This window comes from Aotus nancymaae, unplaced genomic scaffold, assembly GCF_030222135.1.
Source record: "Aotus nancymaae isolate 86718 unplaced genomic scaffold, 86718_ANA_hifiasm-v0.15.2.pri h1tg000036l, whole genome shotgun sequence".
Taxonomy (NCBI): Eukaryota; Metazoa; Chordata; class Mammalia; order Primates; family Aotidae; genus Aotus; species Aotus nancymaae.
This window is the reverse complement of record NW_026988450.1, coordinates 7,773,361-7,794,948: the sequence shown is the minus strand read 5'-3', so window position 1 is coordinate 7,794,948 and position 21,588 is coordinate 7,773,361. Positions and strand designations below refer to the sequence as shown.

The window sequence follows — 21,588 nt, the reverse complement described above, 5'->3', positions numbered from 1 at the left end:
ATAAATGATTGCTATTTTTACTGTATTTTTTGTGAAAGGCAATTATTGCCTGATACAAAAGTAAAACAAGTAGTAACAGTGCTGGCATCACTGTCAAACTCTTCCAACTAAGAAAGAAACCCAGCTGGGCACAGTGTTGCATGCCTGTAATCCCAACACTTTGGGCAATATAGAGAGACCTCATCCTCGCAAAAAAATTAAAAAATTAGCCAGGAGCAGTGGTATACACCTGTGGTCCCAGCTACTCAGGAGGCTGAGGCAGGAGGATCACCTGGGTCCAGAAGGTTGAGGCTACAGTGATCTATGATTGTGCCACTTCACTCCAGGCAACAGAGCAAGAAACTATTTAAAATAAGGAAATACAATATAATAAATTCCTGGAATTTATTATAGAGACAGATGAGTGACTGCCTAGGACAAAGGGAAGTGAGTAGTGATGGATACAGAATTTATTGTTGGTATAATAAAAATGTTCCTAAAATTGATTGTGGTGATGGTTGCACAACTCTGTGAACATATACTAAAAATCACAGAATTGTATACTTTAAGGGAGTTAAATATACAATATGTGAATTATATCTCAATAAAGCTGTTATTTGGCTGGTGTGGTGGCTCACGCCTGTAATCTCAACAATTTGGAAGGCCAAAGCAGGTGGATCCCTTGAGTCCAAGAGTTCAAGACAAGCCTGGGCAACATGGCGAGACTTTGTCTCTACTAAAAATACAAAAATTTAGCCAGGCATGTTTGCATGTGCCTGTGGTCCCAGCTACTTGGGAGGTTGAGGTGGGAGGATTGCTTGAGCCCGGAAGGCAGAGATTACAGTGAGCCGAGATTGCACCAGCACTCTGGGTGACAGAGTGAGACTGTTTCAAAACAAAATTAAAAATAAAAATAAAATTGTTATTATAAAAGACAATAAAATGGTCACATACAGTAAGAATCTATTTATATAACATTACAGAAAAAGCAAAACTATGGGGACAGAGAACAGGTCAGCAGTTGCCAGGGATTGGGGTGGGGGTGGCACAAGAAAGTTTTTTGGGGGGTGACAGAACTTTTCTGTATTCTTATTATGAAAATAATTCAATGAATCTGCACATGTATTAAAATTCATAGAGCTGCATAGCAAAATTGTAAAGTTGATTAAAGAAACAAAAAAGTTTTCTTAAAATCATTTATTTTCATTTTAATTTTTTCCCAAAGAAAAAATTGCTTACTAATCTTTAAAAGTTTTTGTTGCTGTTGCTATCGTTGTTGTTGTTGTTTGTGAGACAGGGTCTCACTGTCACCCAGGATGGACTGCAGTGGCTCAATCTCGACTCACTGAAGCCTCCACCTCCCAGGCTCAAGCAATCCCCCCACCTCAGCCTCCTGAGTAGCCAGGAATACAGGACCACGACACCACTCTTGACTAATTTTTAAAATTTTCTATAGAGATGAGGTCTCACTATGTTGCTTAGGAAGGTCTTGAAATTCTGCGCTCAAGCGATCTTTCTGCCTCGGCCTCCCAAAGTGCTAAGACTACAGGTGTGAGCAACCGTGCCCGGCCTTAAAAGTTACTCTGATGGCTAAGAGTGCTGTATCCCTTTACTAAAGATTTTGAAATAATTTAGATACATATGAAGTAGTAGGTTTTCAATTAAAATAGGGAAGAAACTGAGATAGAAAAGGCAAATTTGAACAGTGAGGCAGAACTGTTCCTAGACTCTGGGGATCTTGTGGAGTCAACCCCTCGAAACCACGATGTGCTTAGCGTTAGAACGCTCCCTCCTGATCTCAAGTCTTGGTAGGACTTCCAGACGCATGTAGCTTATTGTGAGGACGAGGGAGGTACCTTTTAAGGTACAACAGAGAAAGCTTTACTGTCCTTAAACTAAAATCTGAATTTTCATTTATATGGCATGATAGGAGTCCCATGAATCCAAGTTCTAATGTACTGTTGCCTGGTTTTCAGCTCTTTATCAGGAGAAATTAGGCCAAGATTGTAATGCGAACAATTAGAAGATACGTATGGACGTTGAACCTGCATAATACCGGTGTTCCGGGGAGGTGCATGGTTCCCCAACCAGCCCATTCTATTGCAGTTATTTCCTTATTATTTAAATAAAGTTTAGGCTGGGGGAGGTGGCTCATGCCTGTAATCCAGTACTTTGGGAGGCCGAGGCAGGCGGATCACCTAAGGTCAGGCTTCCAGACCAACCTGGCCAACACGGCGAAACCCCGTCTCTCCTAAAGATACAAAAATTAGCTGGGGGTGGTAGCAGCCGCCTGTGGTCCCAGCTACTTGGAAGGCTGAGGCAGGAAGCATTGCTTGAACCTGGAAGGCAGAGGTTGAAGTAAGCTGAGATCGCACCACTGCACTCCAGCCTGGCGACAGAGAGAGACTCCGTCTAGAAAATGAATGAATGAATGAATGAATGAATGAATGAATGAATGAATGAAGGTGAGGAGCTTGGGGGGAATGCCTCTCTTACCAAATTAGGCACAGTTTTTATTCTACGTTTCTTTATTTATAAACTTGCTGTTATTTCTTTGTTTGTTGTTGTTTCTTCTTTTTTTTTTTTTTTTAAGCGATAGGAGTCTTGCTCTGTTGCTCAGGCTGGAGTGCAGTGGCACAATCATAGCTCACTGCAGCCTCCAACTCCTGGACTCAATAGACCCTCTTGCTTCTGCCTCCCAAGCAGCTAGAATGACAGGGGCATGCCACCACGTCTGGCTAAAACCTGTTTTCTTTAAAATCGCTTTACCCCTCACGAGATGCTTAAGGATGACCTAATAATAAAGGAAAATGTGTTCTTTTTGCTGTTTGTCATAACATTTTCAGAACGAATGTGCACCTGGTATGTACACCAAATTTCCACTTCCCCACAAGACCGGTGATGACGCATGAGTAAATCTACCGAAACAGGCCTCCAAATCAAGAAAATCAAGGGATCCTCCAAGAAAATCAAGGGATCCTCCAAGAAAATCAAGGGATCCTCCAAGAAAATCAAGGGATCCTCCAAAATCAAGAAAAGGTTCCAGGTACTACAGTTTAATCCAAAACAACAGCCAAAACTAGGTAGTAAAATAGACTTTTCAAGGAACTCCCAGGTGCATTACCCCATTTAATCCTTGCAACAACTGTATGAGATACCAAACAAAAATCTGTTATTACTGCTATGTTTTAGAGAAATGAGGCCTGAAGAGCTTAAGGAACTTCATCTAATATCCCAAGACTGGTAATCGACAAAGCATTGACTAGAAGAAACCAATTCCTTTAAAAAAAAAAAAAAAATGTAGAGACGAGGTCTCGCTATGATGCCCTCCCGCCTTGGCCTCCTAAAATGCGGAGCTACAGGAGTGAGCCACCACACCCAGCCCAGAAACCAATTCCTGACTCTCGGTTTGTGAATATGACATCATGCTGCTCCTCAGACACCCCAAAGTTCACAACCTGGAATATTTTTCATAAGCTACTACAGTGTTACTAATCCATACCTATATTCTTCACCAAGATTAGGAAGGAATCCAGCCACGTTATTTCCGCATCTCTTCCTACTTTATTTCCAACTGAAGGACTCACTTCTTCACTTGGAAACTGCTCTGCTCTGGTCCGTCTCCTTGGTCCAATATTCTCTCCATTCCTAGGATTCACTCTTTGTTCAAATCCTCTGTAGCATCCAGCAGTTGCTAACAGAGACAAGCAGTTAAAATGCAGAGATGCCAAGCATCAGGAACTGTGGCTGGAGGAAATTAAACTGGGGGTTTTTGGGCCGGCTGCAGTGGCTCACACCTGTAACCCCAGCACTTCAGGAGGCTGAAGCAGGTGCGAAGATCACTTGACCCCAGGAGTTCAAGACCAGCCTCAGCAACATAGTGATATCTCCATCTCTACAAAAAATTTTAGGCTGGGCACCGTGGCTCATGCCTGTAATCCCAGCACTTTGGGAGGCTGAAGCAGGTGGGTGGATCACTTGAGAACAGGAGATCGAAACCAGCCTGGGCAACATGGCTATGTTATACCCCATCTCTACAAGAAAAACACAAATTAGCCAGGCAGGCCAGGTGTGGTGGCTCAGATCTGTAATCCCAGAACTTTGGGAAGCTGAGGTGGGTGGATCACCTGAGATTGGGAGTTTAAGACCAGCCTGGTCAACATGGTGAAACCCCGTCTCTACTAAAAAAAATAAAATAAAATAAAAATTAGCTGGGTGTGGTGGCAGGCACCTGTAATCCCAGCTACTCAGGAGGCTGAGGCAGGAGAATCACCTGAACCCAGGAGGCAGAGGTTGCAGTGAGCTGAGATTGCACCACTGTACTCCAGCCTGGGCGACGGAGCAAGATTCTGTTTCAAAAAAAGAAAGAAATTAGCCAGGTGTAGTGGCAGGCGACTATAGTCCCTATAGCTACTCGGGAGGCTAAGGTGGGAGGATCGCTGGAGCACAGGAGGTCGAGACTGCAGTGAGCCAAGACTGAGCCACTGCACTTCAGCTTGGGCAACAGAGCGACCATTGTCTCCAAAACAAAAAAAATCAGTCTGGCATAGTGGTATGCACCTGTAGTCCCAGCTACTCAGGAGGCAGAGGAGGGTTGATCACTTAAGCCCAGGAGGTGGAGGCTGCAAGGAGTCATGACCATGCCACTGCATTCCAGCCTCGGCAACAGAGCAAGACCCTGTCTAAAATAATAAAAAGTGAAAAAAATAAAATAAACTTGGGGGGCTAGGGGATGCAGACAGGCAAACTACAGGCTCAGTATTTTCTCCTGGGGTATCGTTACTCCCTGCATAGCACAGACTACACTTGTGACTTTTTTTTTTAATTTAAAAAAATTTCTTTTTTACATATTTTTTTATCATAAAAAATTTTTTTTTTTTTTCTAAGACGGGGTTTCACCATGTTGGTCAGGCTGGTCTTGAACTCCCGACCTCAGGTGATCTGCCTGCCTTGGCCTCCAAAGTGCTTGGATTACAGGCGTGAGCCACTACGCCCGGCCCACTTGTGACTCTTTCACAGAGCAATGGGTCCCTTAATGGGTCCCACAGAAAGATGGACACACATGGGTCTAGTGCCTGTGCATGTTCTTCGTATCTTGTGTGACACAAAAATTTTATACTCTAAGCCGGGTGCAGCAGCACATGCCTGTAGTTCAGCTACTCGAGAAGCTGAGGCAGGAGGATCACTTGAGCCGAGAAGCTCAGGACCATGTGTGACAATCGTGCTTGCGAATGGCCAGTGCATTCTAGCCTGGGCAACAGGCTTCTAAAGACACTGCTTCTAAAAACAAACAAAAAGAAAAAGAAAATGTTCTTAAAAAAATTATACTCCTAGTTTTTTTTTTTAAACATTTTATCTTTCTGAGTATATCTGGCACAGTTTTGCTATTGAGAACTCATGGCTTTGACTGCAAGTTATATGCATGCATATTCATGAGTAGTGAGTGTCCAAGAAGTGTTTTCTGAATGATGCATAAATGAAGCATGACTTCATGGATTAAGAAATGCCACAGGTCAATTATGCCTCTCTCTGTCACCCCCAACAAAAACAAATATTAAAACTATATGAAGCAGAAGTTGAAATCACAGTCAGTAACAAAGGTGCTGTGTTCCTTAATATCAGAAAAATGAGTCCTTATTTTACCAAAGAATAGAGTCACTGAATTCACAAACCCAGTTAGTACTTTCAAATGCCTATGCACAGACTGGCACTGTGTCACATAACAGGATGTTTGATTACATGTGGGTCAGTGGAAACCACCCTTATCACACCCACATATTTGCATTTATAAATTTACTTGGCTGTGCAGAAAAACCAGCTATATATGGCTTGTGCCAACTAATTTTACCAATCAATGCATGAACAAAAAGGTATTTAAATAAGACTCAGATCAAGCTCATGTGTGAGAATTTTAGCAACTGAATTGCCACGGTATAAAACAGGATGAGGTCTTGCTCTCTGGTTGAATTGCAAGTAAATTCCACACACGGAGAGATGCTGGTGGTAGCCAAACCCACAGCTTGAAGATCTGTTTATTTGCCAAACCAAATGGCTTTGTACTCCTTTTCAATTCCCTACACTTTATTGTTTAAAAGCCTACATTGGAAACTAAATAAAAACTAGAAGCAGAATGGCAGATGCCTTTCAGGGGAGTACTGCTGGCGGGGAGGGTCAACATCATTCTGCTTTTTGATCATGGGGGAGTTTACACAAGACTTCGCATTTGGCTAGATTCTTCTGTTTTCTGTTTTCCATGTAAGTGTTATACTTAAATTTTAAACACACACACACTCCTGCATTGGGAAAACTTTTTTAAAAATTCCCTCGAATTCTGTTAGAAAGAACTCTTGTCAGAAATAGTCTTTCTTTGGCAAGCCACAATGGCTCATGCTCGTCCTCCCAGGACTTTGGGATCCTGAGATGGGAGGATCATTTGAGCCCAGGAGTTCAAGGCTGCAATGAACTCCGATGGTGTCACTGCACTCCAACTTAGGTGACAGAGCAAGACCCTGCCTCAAAAGAAAAAAAAAAAGGGAGAAACAAAGAACAAAAGACATTTTTTTATTATGTAATTTGGAGTCAATGAGTACATGCCTAGAAATACTAATATAACAGTATCATCAAGTCAGAAAGCACCTTTTAGAGCCATCTAATACAATCTTTTTTTTTTGAGACAGAGTCTTGCTCTGTCACCAGGCACCAGGCTGGAGTGCAGTGGTGCAATCTTGGCTCACTGCAATCTCCACCTCCTGGGTTCAAGCAATTCTACTGCCTCAGCCTCCCTAGTAGCTGGGACTACAGGCAGATGCCAACAACCACGCCCAGCTAATTTTTGTATTTTTTAGTAGAGATGGGGTTTCACCATGTTGGCCAGGATGGTCTCGATCTCTTGATCTAGTGATCCTCCCGCCTCGGCCTCCCAAAGTGCTGGGATTACAGGTGTGAGCCACCATGCCCAGCCTAATACAATCTTTTCTAAAAGGTCTTGGAAGAATCTCTTAGCCTTTGCTGACAAACGTTTAATGATGGAGAAGGACCCTTCTCCAGGACCCATGTAGGCAGCTTTGATTGTTAGAAGTTTCCCCATACTTTGTAACCCACGATCTCTGCCTTAGTAAATTTCTCCATTATCATTCCCTCTCCCACATCACAGCCATTTCAATATACTGTCAGTCAGCAATCCACGTAGCCATGTACTAAATGACAAAGAGGAAAGATCCTGTCCCCTCCCTGCCAAAAAAGTGAACACCCGTCTGCTTTGTAGGCAAATACCCAGCCAGAAGAAGGGCAATTTATCAAACTTCATGAGATGTCCTTAAGGACATCCCTGTCCATTTGTACACTCATCAAACCACTTTTTTTTTTCATTCTTTAAAGTTGTGGTAAAATAAACAATATAAAATTTATATCTTAACTATTTTTAAGTGTATAACTCAGTGGCATCAAGTACATCCATACTCTTATATAACCATCATCCCCATCCATCTCCAGAACTCTTTTCATCTTGCAAAACTGAAACTCTGTGGCCATTAAGCAGTAACTTCCCATTCCCTCCCCCACCAAGCCCCTGTTAGACACCATTTTATTTTCTGTCTCTGAATTTGACTGTTTTAGGAACCTCATATTGGTGGACTCATACAGTATTTGTCTTTTGTGTCTGGCTTATTTCACTTAGCATGACGTCCTCAAGGTTTGTCCTTGTTGTAGCATGTGTCAGCATTTCCTTTTTTTATTTTATTTATTTATTTATTTATTTATTTTGAGACAGAGTCTTGCTCTGTCTCCAGGTGCCAGGCTGGAGTGCAGTGGGGTGATCTCGGCTCACTGCAACCTCCGCCTCCCGAGTTCAAGCAATTCTCCTGCCTCAGCCTCCCAAGAAGCTGGGACTACAGGTACGCACCACCACACCCAGCTCATTTTTGTATTTTTAGTAGAAACGGGGTTTCACCATGTTGGCCAGGATGGTTTCCATCTCTTGACCCTGTGATCCGCCCACCTTGGCCTCTCAAAGTGCTGGGATTACAGGTGTGAGCCACCACTCCCAGCCCATTTAATTTTTTAAAAGGTTAAATAACATTCCATTGTATGGCTGGGCATGATGGTTCATACCTGTAATCTCAGCACTTTGAGAGGCTGAGGCAGGTAGATTTCTTGAGCCCAGGAGTTTAATATTAGCCTGGACAACATGGAGAAACCTCATCTCTAAAAAAAATACATAAAACTGGCTAGGTATGGTGGAGTGCACCTGTAGTACCAGCTACTCAAGAGGCTGAGGTGGGAGGATCACCTGAGCCCAGGAAGTCAAGTCTAGAGTGAGCTATAATACACTCTAGCCTGGGTGACAGAGTGAAACCCTGTTTCAAAAAAAAAAAAAAAAATTCCAATGTATGTATAAACCACATTCTGTTTCATCCATTGATGAACATGAGTTACTTCTACTTCTTGGCTATTGCAAATAATGCAGCTATAAACACAAGTGTACAAATATCTCTGAGATCCCACATTCAACTATTTGGGGTATATACCCAGAAGTAGTGCTGCTGTGTCACATGGCAATTCTATGTTTAATTTTTTGAGGAACTACCGTATGATTTTCCATCATGACTGTAGCATGTTACACGCCCACCAACAATGCACAGGATTCCAGTTTCTCCACATTCTTGGCACCCCTTATTATTTTCCGACTTTTGTTTTTGTGTTCCTTTTTTTGTTTTTATTTTTATTTATTTATTTATTTATTTGAGACGGAGTCTTGCTTTGCTGCCAGGCTGGAGCACAGCGGCACAGTCTCGGCTGACTGCAACCTCCGCCTCCCGGGTTCAAGCAATTCTTCCGCCTCAGCCTCCCAAGTAGCTGGGACTACAGGCATGTGCCAAATGCCCAGCTAATTTTTGTATTTTTAGTAGAGACAGGGTTTCACCATGTTGGCCAGGATGACCTCGATCTCTTGACCTCGTGATCCACCCGCCTCGGCCTCCCAAAGTGCTGGGCTTACAGGCGTGAGCCACCACACCCGTCCTGTGTTCCTTTTTAACATGACATGATTCCATTATGAGTTCTGATTTTTTATAGTAGCCATCCTAAGCAACTTTATTATTTTACAGCCAGGCTGTCGCTCTGTCACCCAGGATGGAGTGTGGTGGCGCAATCATTGCTCACTGCAGCCTCAATCTCCTGGGCTCAAGCAATCCTCCTGCCTCAGTCTCCTGAGTCGTTGAGACTATAGGCTCACATCACTGCACCCTGAGTAATTTTTATTTGTTTTTATTTATTCTTTTTTTTTTTCTATAGAAGCGGGTTCTCGCTTTATTGTCCAGACTGGCCTTGAACTCCTGGCTTCAAGCAATCCTCCTGTCTTAGGCTCCCAAAGTGCTGGGATTATAGGTGTGAGCCGCTGCGCCCAGCTAAGCAACTTGCTTTTGATAGCAATACCAATGACTACCATTTAGCTATGTGTTCATTGTGGCTAGTTTGGAATCCACTGTAACCTAAAACACTCACAACCAACCACTGAGGTTTAAACATGAGGACTCTGAGGCTAGCAAGGCCAGCACCTTGCCAGCAGCAGCCCACAGTAAGGGACAGACCTGGGACTTCAGCTCCCACACCCTGTGCTCTACGTCCCTACCCTGCCTTCCTTTTGCCCATTCAGAGTGGTTTCTGGGAACTCATTCGAGTGCCAGGGATCTCCTGAGCAAATCTCCCACTCACAACTGCAGCAAAGTCATTGATCAGCATTCTGGTTTGTGAACAATCCAGAGAGAACAGAGCACAACTCCTGTAGAATAGAAACTTCCCACTTACTTATGTTGATTATTTCCCCAAAACACCTACTATCATGACTAACATGCACCACTCAGTAAACATACATGGGCCGGGCCCGGTGACTCACACCTATAATCTCAGCATTTTGGGAGGCTGAGGAAGGTGGATCCCTTAAGCCCAGGAGTTCGAGATCAGGCTGGCCAACGTGGCCAAACCCTATCTCTATAAAAAAAATAAGCCAGATATAGTGGCACACACCTGTTGTCCCAGCTATTTGGGAAGATGGCTTGAGCCCAGGAGCTCAAGGGTGTAGAGAGCCATGACTGCACCAGTGCACTTCAGCCTGGGATTACAGCCTGTTCTCAAACTCCTGAGCTTAATTATCCTCCCGCCTCAGCCTCCCAGAAAACACAACAATGAGGCAGGTTTGGTGGTGCGGACTGTAATCCCAGCTGCCCAGGAGGCTGAGGTGAGAGGATGGCTTGGGCCCAGGAGGCAGAGGTTGCAGAGACCCCATCTCAAAACAAACAAACAAACAAACAAACAAATAAATAAATAAATAAATAAATATACATGAGGGAAAAATTTTGTTATATATATTGGGCAGTTATCAAATTTGAAACAATACAAAAAGTCAATGTAGTTCAGAAAGACAAAAATCAACGCTATGGTGGCGCATTTCATTATACTAACTACCATAAACTCCATATTAAAATTTTGCTTAAATCCAGGGATTCGGCCAGGCGTGGTGTCCAAATCCCTGGTGAGTGAGATCGCACCACTGCACTCCAGCCTGGGCAACAGAATGAGACTCTGTCTCAAAAACGAAATAAAACAAACAACCAGGGATTGTGACCATTACTGTATCTGTCACTCTCCAGGTCACTTAGGGGAGGTATCAAGTACCTACTTGCAGATGATGATTATAAGGTTAAGCCTACTGCTGTCATAAAAAACGGAAATAAGTTATTTTCTAGCTTCAAATTAATCTCCAGAGAAGTAGCTTTCAGTCCTTCAACTCTCCACCTACTCAAAGCAGTAAGAGTGATCCACGTGTCTTCACCCTTTGGCTACATCATAAATGCCATACTGTAAAAGAGCCTAGGCAAGAAGTGGCCTGTGATGGACAAAAAGAATTAGCTTCACACTAAAAGACTCCAGTGATTCCCCTTCATTGATGCCATGAAGTCCAACATTTAGTATTAGGGCCAAGCACCCTCCAAACCTGCCTCTGGACCTCCCACTGCGTCTCTGGAACAAGCTCTGCTGATGCGGAGTGACCCTGCACAGTCGGGCTGTCCTTTCTCAGGAAAGCCCCTTCTTCCAGGGTGTGTGGCCCACTCCCTTCAGGATTCCACCAACACAGGAGATTTGTACCCCAACTGCTAACACTGTGCGGGACTCCTGGTACGTACCCAAGAAAAGTTTGCTAGACTGAATACTAAACATAGCAGTTGAAGGTTCTTTAAGAAGATGTTCTATTTACAACATTTACAGCGCATCAGCTCTCCTGGGACAGGACTCTTACAATTACATCCATCAAGTGCCCTTCAAGCCACTCTGGCTCCAAAGTTCCCTGTCTGTCCCCACCTGCCCTCTGCAGTCCCACTGGCTTCATTCCATTGCTCCTTATATCCTGCTGCTTTAAAATTATATAAGGGGCCAGGCACGATGGCTTATACATGTAATCCCAGCACGTTGGGAGGCCAAGGTGGATGGATAACTTGAGGCCAAAAGTTCAAGACCAGCCTGGCCAACATGGCAAAACCCCTTGTCTACTAAAAATACAAAAATTAGCCAGGTGTGGTGGCACACGCCTGTAATCCCAGCTACTTGGGAGGCTGAGGCAGCAGAATCATTTGAACCTGGGAGGTGGAGGTTGCAGTGAGCTGAGATGGCGCCACCGCACTCCATGCTTGGCAACAGAGGGAGACTCAATCTCCCCCCACAAAAAAAAGATGTTTTGACAGCCACTGTTGTATCCCAAGAATTTAACATGGAATTTAACAATTTTTTAAATACTTCTGAATTATTATAGTTAGTATTTAAAAATTATTTTGCAGCCTGAATATAAAAAGATTTCGAAACATCTACCCAAGAGTTTCATAACACTGTCCATGATGGGGAATTTCAAAATGTACAGTTTTCCCTTGCTGAAAACGTCAGGCCTGTCCAGGGTGGGCTTGGCAAGCAGGCTCCTCCTCTCTCCCACCCCGACCCCACCCCTCACTTAAGGGCAAACCAAAAATGCAGAGGGCAGCAGAGGGTAGAAAGAACCCCCAGGAAAATGCAGCGCTGGGTGGTAATGAAGGTGGGGCCGCAGGCAAATGACCCAGGCTGGCTGTGGGCTGGGGAGGAGGAAGTATCACTTCCTTGCCCGCCTCCTCTGGGGCCTTCTCCCTCCAGCCTCGGCCTACAGTTCTGCTCTCCGTGTCACAGTTTCCCCCTGGAAAGCAGAAGTGGTCCTCCCTCTCCAGAGGGCCTCTCTGAGACAGGCTTCTCCATTCCCCTCACCTCGTGGAGGTTAACATTTACAGGAAGAGTGGGGGCACCCAGAGGCCCAAACACCAAGATGACGTCATTGCTTCAGTGGGAGGCAGAATGAATACACACCCATCTCTCCAGTCTCACTGTGTACTCACCAGCGCCCAAGGTAGGCCCAAAGACCGCCCAAAGACCTTGCCACCCAACGCATTACCAACGTAGGGAGGAAGGCGGGGACTGGAAAGAAGCTTCCAACCAGTATGGTTTGGTGTCAACAGAGGAGTGAGCGAGATTTCAGATGCCCACAGAAAGGTGTGGGCAGGCAGGCAATAAGTAATTTTGTCTGAAGCATGTACTGTAGAAATGAAATAAGACCAACTAAAAAACTCAGCTACGAAGACTTCTTCCCAATGTTCTACAACCCAAAAGCAGAGTCTAGACCATCAAGAAACAGCCACTGAAATGCACTGAAATGGATTCTTTTTCTTTCTTTTTTTTTTTTTTGAGACCAAGTTTGACTCTTGTTGCCCAGGCTGGAATGCAATGGCACGATCTCAGCTCACTGCAACCTCTGCCTCCCGGGTTCAAGAGATTCTCCTGCCTCAGCCTCCGGAGTAGCTGAGAATACAGGCATGCGCCACCATACCCAGCTAAATTTTTTGTATTTTCGGTAGAGACAGGGTTTCTCCATGTTGGTCAGGCTGATCTCGAACTCCCAACCTCAGGTGATCTGCCCACCTCGGCCTCCCAAAGTGCTCAGATTACAGGTGTGAGCCACCGCGCCCAGCCTGAAATGGATTCTTTAAATGCATCTTGATTCATGCAATCCTATTGGATGTCATTTAAGTAGCAGCATTCTGAACACTGAGCATTTACAATAAAGAGACTGACAACCTCTTCCCATACGTGGTCAGCTCATGTCAATTCCTGGTTGAAGAAGCCTTTGTAAGATGATAGGGAAAGAATTGGAGAGAGCAGAAGAAGGGGGACTGGCCTGAGGGTGGATAAAGCCCATTGGAAGAGCAATGCTATGGAAGAGTTCTATACCAAGGAAAATTATATTCCGAGTGTAAATACAGTTTTCAATAAATAGCTCTGTGGCAAATAAGGAATGCTGACAGCTAATTTAGCAATGAGAGAAAATGAAGTATAAACAACAAAGGCTACTACAGGCCCCTGCTCTTGTCAGCATGGATGAGACTTTTTATACATACAAGTAATTATTTAATACAAGTAATTATTTAAACTCACTCTTCTAAATTACAAGAGAGGACTGGGCACAGTGGCGCACACCTGTAATCCCAGGACTTTGGGAGGCTGAGGTGGGCAGATCACCTAAGGTCAGGCTGGCCAGTATGGTGAAACCCTGTCTCTACTAAAAATACAAAAATTAGCCGGGCATGGTGGCAGGCGCCTGTAATCACAGCTACTAGGGAGGCTGAGGCAGGAGAATCACTTGAACCCAGGAGATTGAGGTGCAGTGAGCTGAGATAGCGTCACTGCACTCCAGCCTGGGTGACAAGAGCAAAAACTATGCCTCAAAAAATTTTTTTTAAAAATAAAATAAAGAGAGCCCTTCCAACTAACTTAAGCCAAATATACTACAGTGAGACCAGGTGCAGTGGCTCACACCTGTAATCCCAGCACTTTATAAGGTCAAGTTGGATGAATTACTTGGGGTCAGGAGTTTGAGCCCAGCCTGGCCAACATGGTGAAACCCTGTCTCTACTGAAAATATACAAATTAGCTCGGTGTGGTGGCATATGCTTGTAATCCCAGCTACTCAGGAGGCTGAGGAAGGGAGGATTGCTTGAACCCAGGAGGCAGAGGTTGCAGTGAGCTGAGATTGCACCACTGCACTCCAGGCTAGGTGACAGAGTGACAGAGTGAGACTCCATCTCAAAAAATAAACAAACAAACAAAGACCATCTCAGAAGGTCCTTGTCTTTAAACTGGCTATTACAAAATTTCTAATCCCTGCGTTGTCAGATTTGCATACCACTCTCTATACCAGGGTGTCTCCCCCAAATGAGAACTTACTCAAAATAAATTTTAGAAATGATAATGGAGTGAACTCAAAGTTTCACAATTTAAGTATCAGGAAACTAGGCAGCTGTACGAAATCTTTCAGTATTTCTGACTGGAAAAAAAACCAACAACTTCCTCTTCCATGTTCTTCTCTTCATTATCAGCCTCCATCATCAGATGGGAGGTAACGCGTATCTATACTGTGGGCCTGGAACAGTGTCTTGCACACAGCAGGTGCGCAGAATGGGCAGGTGTTTTAATGTGCATCCTATGAGCCCTGTCTCCTTAATTTATATTTTCACCTTGAATAATGCTCTCACTGATATAACAACCATTCAGGAGGCTGGTAAAGTTTATGGGGAGACACTTCCAGCAGAAGGAGGGAAAGTCCTTTTGCAAAGTATTATTCAGCTACTTCTGTATTAAGCAATGAGCAATGGATTGCCCCCCAAGACAATCACTAGAGCTGCTTGGACAGCAGCCAGAATAGGTGTCACCTTAGCAGTTACTGGAGACCACCCTTTCCCACCCCCAAGCAGGAAGCAGCACTAAAAAGCACAGAAATTCATTTCCAGAAGACAGCTTAAGTGCCTAGCTTGATGGTGCATCTGCTATGGCCTGAGCAGTTAGCCACTTAGTGCAGACAATTACCAAGTGATAAAACAAAATTAACTTGTGATTTCATTTTTAAAATGTTTGTTAAATGAATTATTTCTTTGCTTTTAAGCACAGATGGTCCGTGACTTAACGATTTTTCAGCTTTACAATGGTGCAAAAGCATTAGGCATTCAGTAGAAACTGTACTTTAAGTACCCATACAACTATTTCATTTTTCACTTTTAATACAGTATTTAATAAATTATATGAGCTGTTCAACACTTTATTATTAAAAAGGCTTTGTGTCAGATGATTTTGCCCAGCTGTAAGCTAAGTGAGTGTTCTGACCATGTTTAAGGTAGGTTAGGCTAATCTATAATGTTTAGTAGGTTAAGTTTATTAAACACATCTTCTACTTTCAGTATTTTCAACTTACAATTGGGTCTATTGAGACACAGCCTCCTCGTAAGTTGAGAGGCATCTGTAATATAGCACCCACCACAGTCCAAAGGTGGACAAGAAGAAAGAGCCAAGAAACATACCTGCTACTCCTAATGGTACCACTTAACCAAGCCCATGATTTTGGACAAGCCCCTGAATCTTTTTCTGTTTCTGTCCCTCTCCATCCTATAGGAGCCACAAAAGGTTCAAATGAAATTAGAGTTCAAGAAGACTTCAGAGGCCTGAACAAGTGAAAGTTGCTAACACCTTCACCATCATCACTAAGGAGAGCTGGGAAAGGCCTGAGGCCATCTCTGCTGTCAATTTGACATTGATCAACGTCCTGACTAATGACTGTGGTGGACTTTCAGTGTTAACACTCATCCAAGCATCATTGAGATCATCAGTAGTTATGAGCATGTAACAATGTTCCCTGCTGTGGGCATGTATACATTGTGTCCTTATTTATGAAGTTCTTATGGGTTTGTACATGGATAATATGATTTAATTTTGTTAAGTTACGACTCCACATAGTCATGTGAACCAACTGGAATTGCAGATGTTTTGGTGATTTATTTCCGAAAACAAATACTACAGAGAGAAGTAAAAGGCTTTCAAAGTCACTGAACAGTGCTGGACCACTTTTCTGCTAAAAGAAAGTCATTGGAGAGGTGAGGTGGGGATGGGATTACAAAGTCTCCATCTACCTTTGCAACATGAATGACTAAAATAATGTGGGTCTTCTGAATCGGGCCAACTACCTTTGCAGGAAACATCTTAACAACCCCACATCAGGACCTCTCTTCCAGTGATAAGTAGAGAAGAGCAGTGCTGAGTGGAGACTCTCATTTAGAGCACTAAATGTAAGTAACTCAGTGCTGGCTAACTTTGAATCAACAAAGCCCCTCAAATCCCCGTTTTAGAAACCACAACAGAAAGGGCCAGTAGGCTTCAAATACCTTAGGGACCAGCTCTATTTCTTCATCTCCCTGTGTCCTCAGTTTTGCATATGGCCAGCTCACAGCAGGCCTTCATTCCTTTTTCCAAGTAATCTCAAACTGAGCACCTACTAGGTACCAGGCACTGGGGCTATCATTTTGGACAAAACAGATGAAGCAGTTTTCATGGAGCTTCCACTGTAGTGGTGAAGACTATCAAGATGCAGACAAATAAGTATAACTCTGGCTGCTACTATAAAGGAAATATTAGCTGAATAAATGGCCCAAGTGGCTTATCCCAAATCACAGCATACTAAATGGTGGAAGAGGCCAAACTCAAGTCTCCTGGCTCCTATTTTCTCTTCCCTATGTCTGCTGCCCTCTATCCTTCACTCAGCAAAAGGGCCACACATTTACATCAAAAGAGGCCCAGTCGCCAGAGGCTCTATGATCTAATGAAATTTCTTCAAGCCTCAAAGTGCTGACCTGCTTACCTCCAAATGAGAATGGAGGGACTAACTGGATCTCACCCTTTCCCAACAAAGCTTACTCTTTCAGAGAAGGCTTTAGTAAGACCTGGGATCTTGCAGTACCTATTCTCCAGGGCATGGCTTTAGGTGTCGGCTGCAGCAGATCCCACACTTATTTATTAAGCAGATTTACTAATAAGGTCAGATGGCTAAATCAGACAGTAGACTTAGGTTCAAAATCACCAAGCTGCAAAGAATCAAGGAGCCTCATTCATGTGAATAGAATTTACTGCAATAAATAACAGTAAGATCGTTTATGAAATGCCTGGTATGTAGTAGGGGCTTTGTTTGTACTAAACAGCCCCTGAGATATATATGCTGTCTCAAAGATGAAGAAGCCCAGAGAAGTTCAATAATCGGTCCCCTAAAATATACAGCCAGAAAAGTGCAAGGCCTGGATTCTGAGCTGGCGAAGAAGGGCGAATTGGGGATAATTAACACACACTGACATGCAAAGAAACGAAGACACAACCACAAGTCCACAGGGTAGGCAGGCGGCTGGAAAGTTACAAATGCACTGCAAGGAGAAGATACCACCCATGGGCCCAGAGAACGCAGGAAAGTGGGAACTGACTCTTACGCCCTTCCCCCAAGGCGAAGGAAAGGCAACCCCTGAATTCTTAAAATAACTCTCGCTTCCTCTCAGCCGGCAAATGCACCGGACTGCTCCTCTGCAGGCCGAGAGGCGCCGCAGCGGGAGGGTGAGCTCCAGCCTCAGCCGCAGCCCCTCGACGTCACGCTCCTGCCCGGGGCCACCAGGGAGGGTAGCTGTCCGCGGGCCTGGGAGAGGGCGTCGGCTGAACCCCACCTCCCACTTTCTGGGGACCCAGGGTCCAGAGGGAGACCAGATTGCACAATCGGAGGAGTCCTCTCCAGGATCCCCGCCGCGCGCCCAATCCGCAAGGACAGGGGCTTGCCCGCGGTGCGCGAGAAGGGGCCGGAGCGGGGACAGCAGCCGGCCCTCGAGCCCGCGCCGGGAAGGGCCCGCGCCGGGAAGGACCCGCGGTGAGCCCGCCCCCACGCCCGCACCTCCCACCGCCCTCCTGCGCGGCTCCGCGCGCGGACACCTGCGGAGCCCGGGTCCCCGCGCCCTAGCTCCCCCGGGCTGGGTCACCCGCAGGCTGCAGACATCTGCGAGTCTTCGCCGCCAGGGCCGGAGGCGGTGCGGCCAGGAAGCTGCCGCGGGCCGCGCCGATGCCCCCGGCCCCGAACCGACCCTGCGCCCGGAACTCCGGCTGGTGGCACAGCCGCCGCCCCTACACCCACCGCCCGCCGCCCGCGCCCACCCTGGGCTCGCGCCGAGGACTCACCCGCTCGCGGTGAAAGTTTCGGGACGGCGGAGCTCCACGGTGACTTGAGTTCAGAGCGGGGGGCGCGACGGGGCGGCCCAGCGGGACCCGCGTAGGGGGAGGCTGCTGGCCGGGAACTCGGGACGCGTGGCGAGGGGCTGCGGGCGCGGGGCCGGGGCTGGCGCGGCCGCCCAGCTTGCCGCGGGCTGGAGGCTGCAGCGCGTCGGGCCCGGAGGCGCCACTGCCGGGGAGCTAGCGGCAGCGCGGCCCGGCGCGGCGGGAGAGGAACTGGCTGTCTCTGGGCTCGACCGAGAGGTCCCAGCTACTTCCTGGTGCTCGGATTTGCATATTGAGCCCGGAGGGCGGGGAAGTGACCGTTTGGTCCCTGCCCAAGGTTTGGGTGTTTGGTGTGGCCGTCGCGCAGGGTTTGAAGGCACAGAAACCTGGCGACTCGGCCTGCAGCTCCGGCGAGAGGAGCAGCCCGGGCCATCCTTCTCCTCTAGGGACCTACGAACGGACGGGTCTCCGGGTAGCCTGGACTTCGCAGGCGCATCGACGACATCTCGCGGGTCTCCTTTCCTTTCCTTCCGACCCCTCCTCAAGGTGTTAGGAAAGGGGTGCTCCCAGGAGAGTAGGAGGTGAGCTCTGATCCCTTCCAGCACTAGGGGGTCTGTAGAGAGAGGACGCGATATGCCAGGTTGAGGCTCGGGGTCTCGAGCTCTTAATAATCATTACAAAGTAAGTTCCTTCAAGGTGTACAAGGGGCTGTTCAGGGCATTGATGGGGGAGGGGATGACGTGGAGTCAAATGGCCCGGCAAGTTCTCCGTTTCTCAAAGCCTCAGTTTCTCCCCAGGAAAATGGATGTAAGGATGCCTATCTCGTGTACTTTTCTGTACCGGGGCCGCACTGCCTGCATGCGGGAATGCTGGCCGTTACTTCATTCCTGCTCCAGCTGCATGCCGGCATGTAGGGCAGTGCTTGCAAGTAGCAGATGCCTAACCAGTATTTGCTGAAAGAATGTGTGACCGCTGGCTCAAGCTCATGTTCAACTTATCCAAGATGTAAGATTAGGCTCGGACACCATGGATACCCACTTCTAAGCCAGATTCTGTTCACTGGGATCCCAGCATTGCATTACCTTGAAGAATTTACAAGGAAACAAATTGGACACTGTGGAAGACTTGGTCTTTGCATTAATAGCAAATATTTACAGAGGGCCTGATGGGCCAGACACTGCCCAAAGCACTTGCTTTCTCTCTCAACAATGTTCTGAAGAGGCCGGCCCCAGCTGCAGTGCAAGAGGTCAAAGCGGCTGCCTTGACACAATCTGATACGGCAGTCATTTGTTACTATGGAAAGGAGTACTAAAGTTTGCAAACGAATTCCTTAAAAGAAGAAAAGGAGGGTGGTTTATACCTGTGATGTTCACTGGTGTGTAGTTCAGTTAGTTTGCTGCTGAAGAGAAGAAGGGGTGGGTTACCCATGGGAAGGTGTGTGATTGAAACTTATCAAGAATCCTATGGAGAAAAAAGGAAAGAAAAATGAAAAAAAAAAATGAAACAAAACAAAAAACAAAGAATCCTATGGAGTAATTCACCTGAGGGCCTATTGCCTGCTCTTTTCTTCAGAATGACCTCTCAAATATGTTAATCCTACCTTCAAGTATCTATTGCTACTGATGAATCCTTGAGATCCTGGCTAAACATGAGTGGCAAGTAAGAATAGGATTCAAAACGTTTGGTATTGGCTAATCTATCAGGAACGTCTGTCAGGGTTTTTGGTAAAATGTCTCTCGGGGTAAGGAGAGCATCATCAGGCAGACATGAGCTTGCACCCAGCTCCCCAACTCCCAACTCCTCACACACAAGATGTCCTCATTAAGTTCATCTCTTCATTCTTATTTGGAAGAAACAATACTATGCTAATTTCCACTTCTTAGGCTGCATTTATACTTGCTGAATACTTCATTCAATCATTCTCTATATCTGTCTTTCCTTCCTAAAGTCCCATGAAAGTTCTGTTTCTCAGAAAATTTGATTTAAAGGTCCTATTCATAGGCAACTTTTCTTTTTTCTTTTCTTTTCTTTTTTTTTTTTTTTGGAGACGGAGGTTTGCTCTTGTTGCCCAGGCTGGAGTGCAACGGTGCGATCTCGGCTCACTGAAACCTCCACCTCCCGGATTCAAGTGATTCTCCTGCCTCAGCCTCCAGAGTAGCTGGGATTACAGGTGCTCACACCATGCTGGGGTAATTTTTTATATTTTTTGTAGGGACCGGGTTTTGCCATGTTGGGCAGGTGGGTCTCAAACTCCTGACCTCAGGTGATCCACCCGCCTCGACCTCCCAAAATGCTAGGATTAAAGGCATAAGCCACCGTGCCTGGCCTTGATAGGCAACTTTTCTAAGCATCTATAGCATGTACAGTATGCAACATTCTTTTCAACTAAACCTAGGTACTTTTTTTTTTTAGATCTGATGGTTTTAAATAGACCTAGGTACTTTTTAGCATTGTTTGCCCTTGTTTTACATGTTAGCCTTTTCTCCTCAACTACTGCAAAACTCCTAAGGCACTGCTTTTTACATTTATCTGTTCCCCACTCTGCCTCCCAAAAATTATGTTGGGTGCTTTAAAATACCTCATTAATATTGAATGATTTGGCCGGGCACGGTGGCTCACACCTGTAATCCTAGCACTTTGGGAGGCCGAGGTGGGTGGATCACCTGAGGTCAGGAGTTCAAGACCAGCCTGGCCATCATAGTGAAACCCCATCTTAAAAAAAATATACATTGAATGATTGGTTAATTGATTGATTGACTGATTTATCTCACCAGTAGTCTCTAAATTGAACACAGAAGGCAGTGATCACAGGCAGGGTGCAAATCAACCAGGGCTCCTTGACAGGGTAGGTGGGCCTTTGAAGAAAGGAAGGAATAAGATGGGCAGGACAGGAGAGTGAAGTAGAGGGAATACCTTAATTATGTACAGTGTATCCTCACTTTTGCAGATACCATATTTGTGAATTTACCTACTTGCTAAAATTTATCTGCAACCCCAAAATCCATACTTGAGGTGCTGTCCCAGTCACTCATAGACATGCACATCCCAGAGCAGTAAAGATCTTGAGTTGCCCTGTGCACACCCTCCGAGCTGCGGTGGGACAAGGCGATGCTGTGCCTTCTGGTATCCTTTCTGCTATCCATTTTGTTTATGCTTTCCACACTTCTGTGCTTTTTGTTGGTGATTTTGCTATTTAAAATGGCCCCCAAGCAACTGGGTGCAGTGGCTTACACCTGTAATCCCAGCACTTTGGGAGGCCGAGGTGGGAGGATCGCTTGAGCTCAGGAGTTCAAGACCAGCCTGGGCAATATCGTGAGAACCTCCCCCCACCATAAAAAAAGAAAAAAAACATGAAATAACAAAAAATAAATGGCCCCAAGCATAGAGCTTGCTGAAGTGCTGTCTGTTGTTGCTAAGCACCAGAGGCTGTGATGTGCCCACTGGAGAAGCGTCCTGCTGGCAGGAGCTACTGTTTACCTG

General features: G+C 45.7%; 1 protein-coding gene across 2 annotated transcripts in view; it reads right to left on the bottom strand.

Moving 5' to 3' along the window:
• The window catches only part of LYN (LYN proto-oncogene, Src family tyrosine kinase), a 134,386-nt gene extending 116,230 nt beyond the window's left edge, over nt 1-18,156 (bottom strand). The window contains exon 1 of one of the 2 annotated variants that reach the window (XM_064384208.1): nt 18,073-18,156. The gene's annotated coding sequence lies outside the window, so the exon portion shown is untranslated. The remainder of the gene's footprint in view (nt 1-18,072) is intronic. The other variant, XM_064384206.1, reaches the window with a different exon arrangement.
• Nucleotides 18,157-21,588: the final 3,432 nt, after the last annotated feature.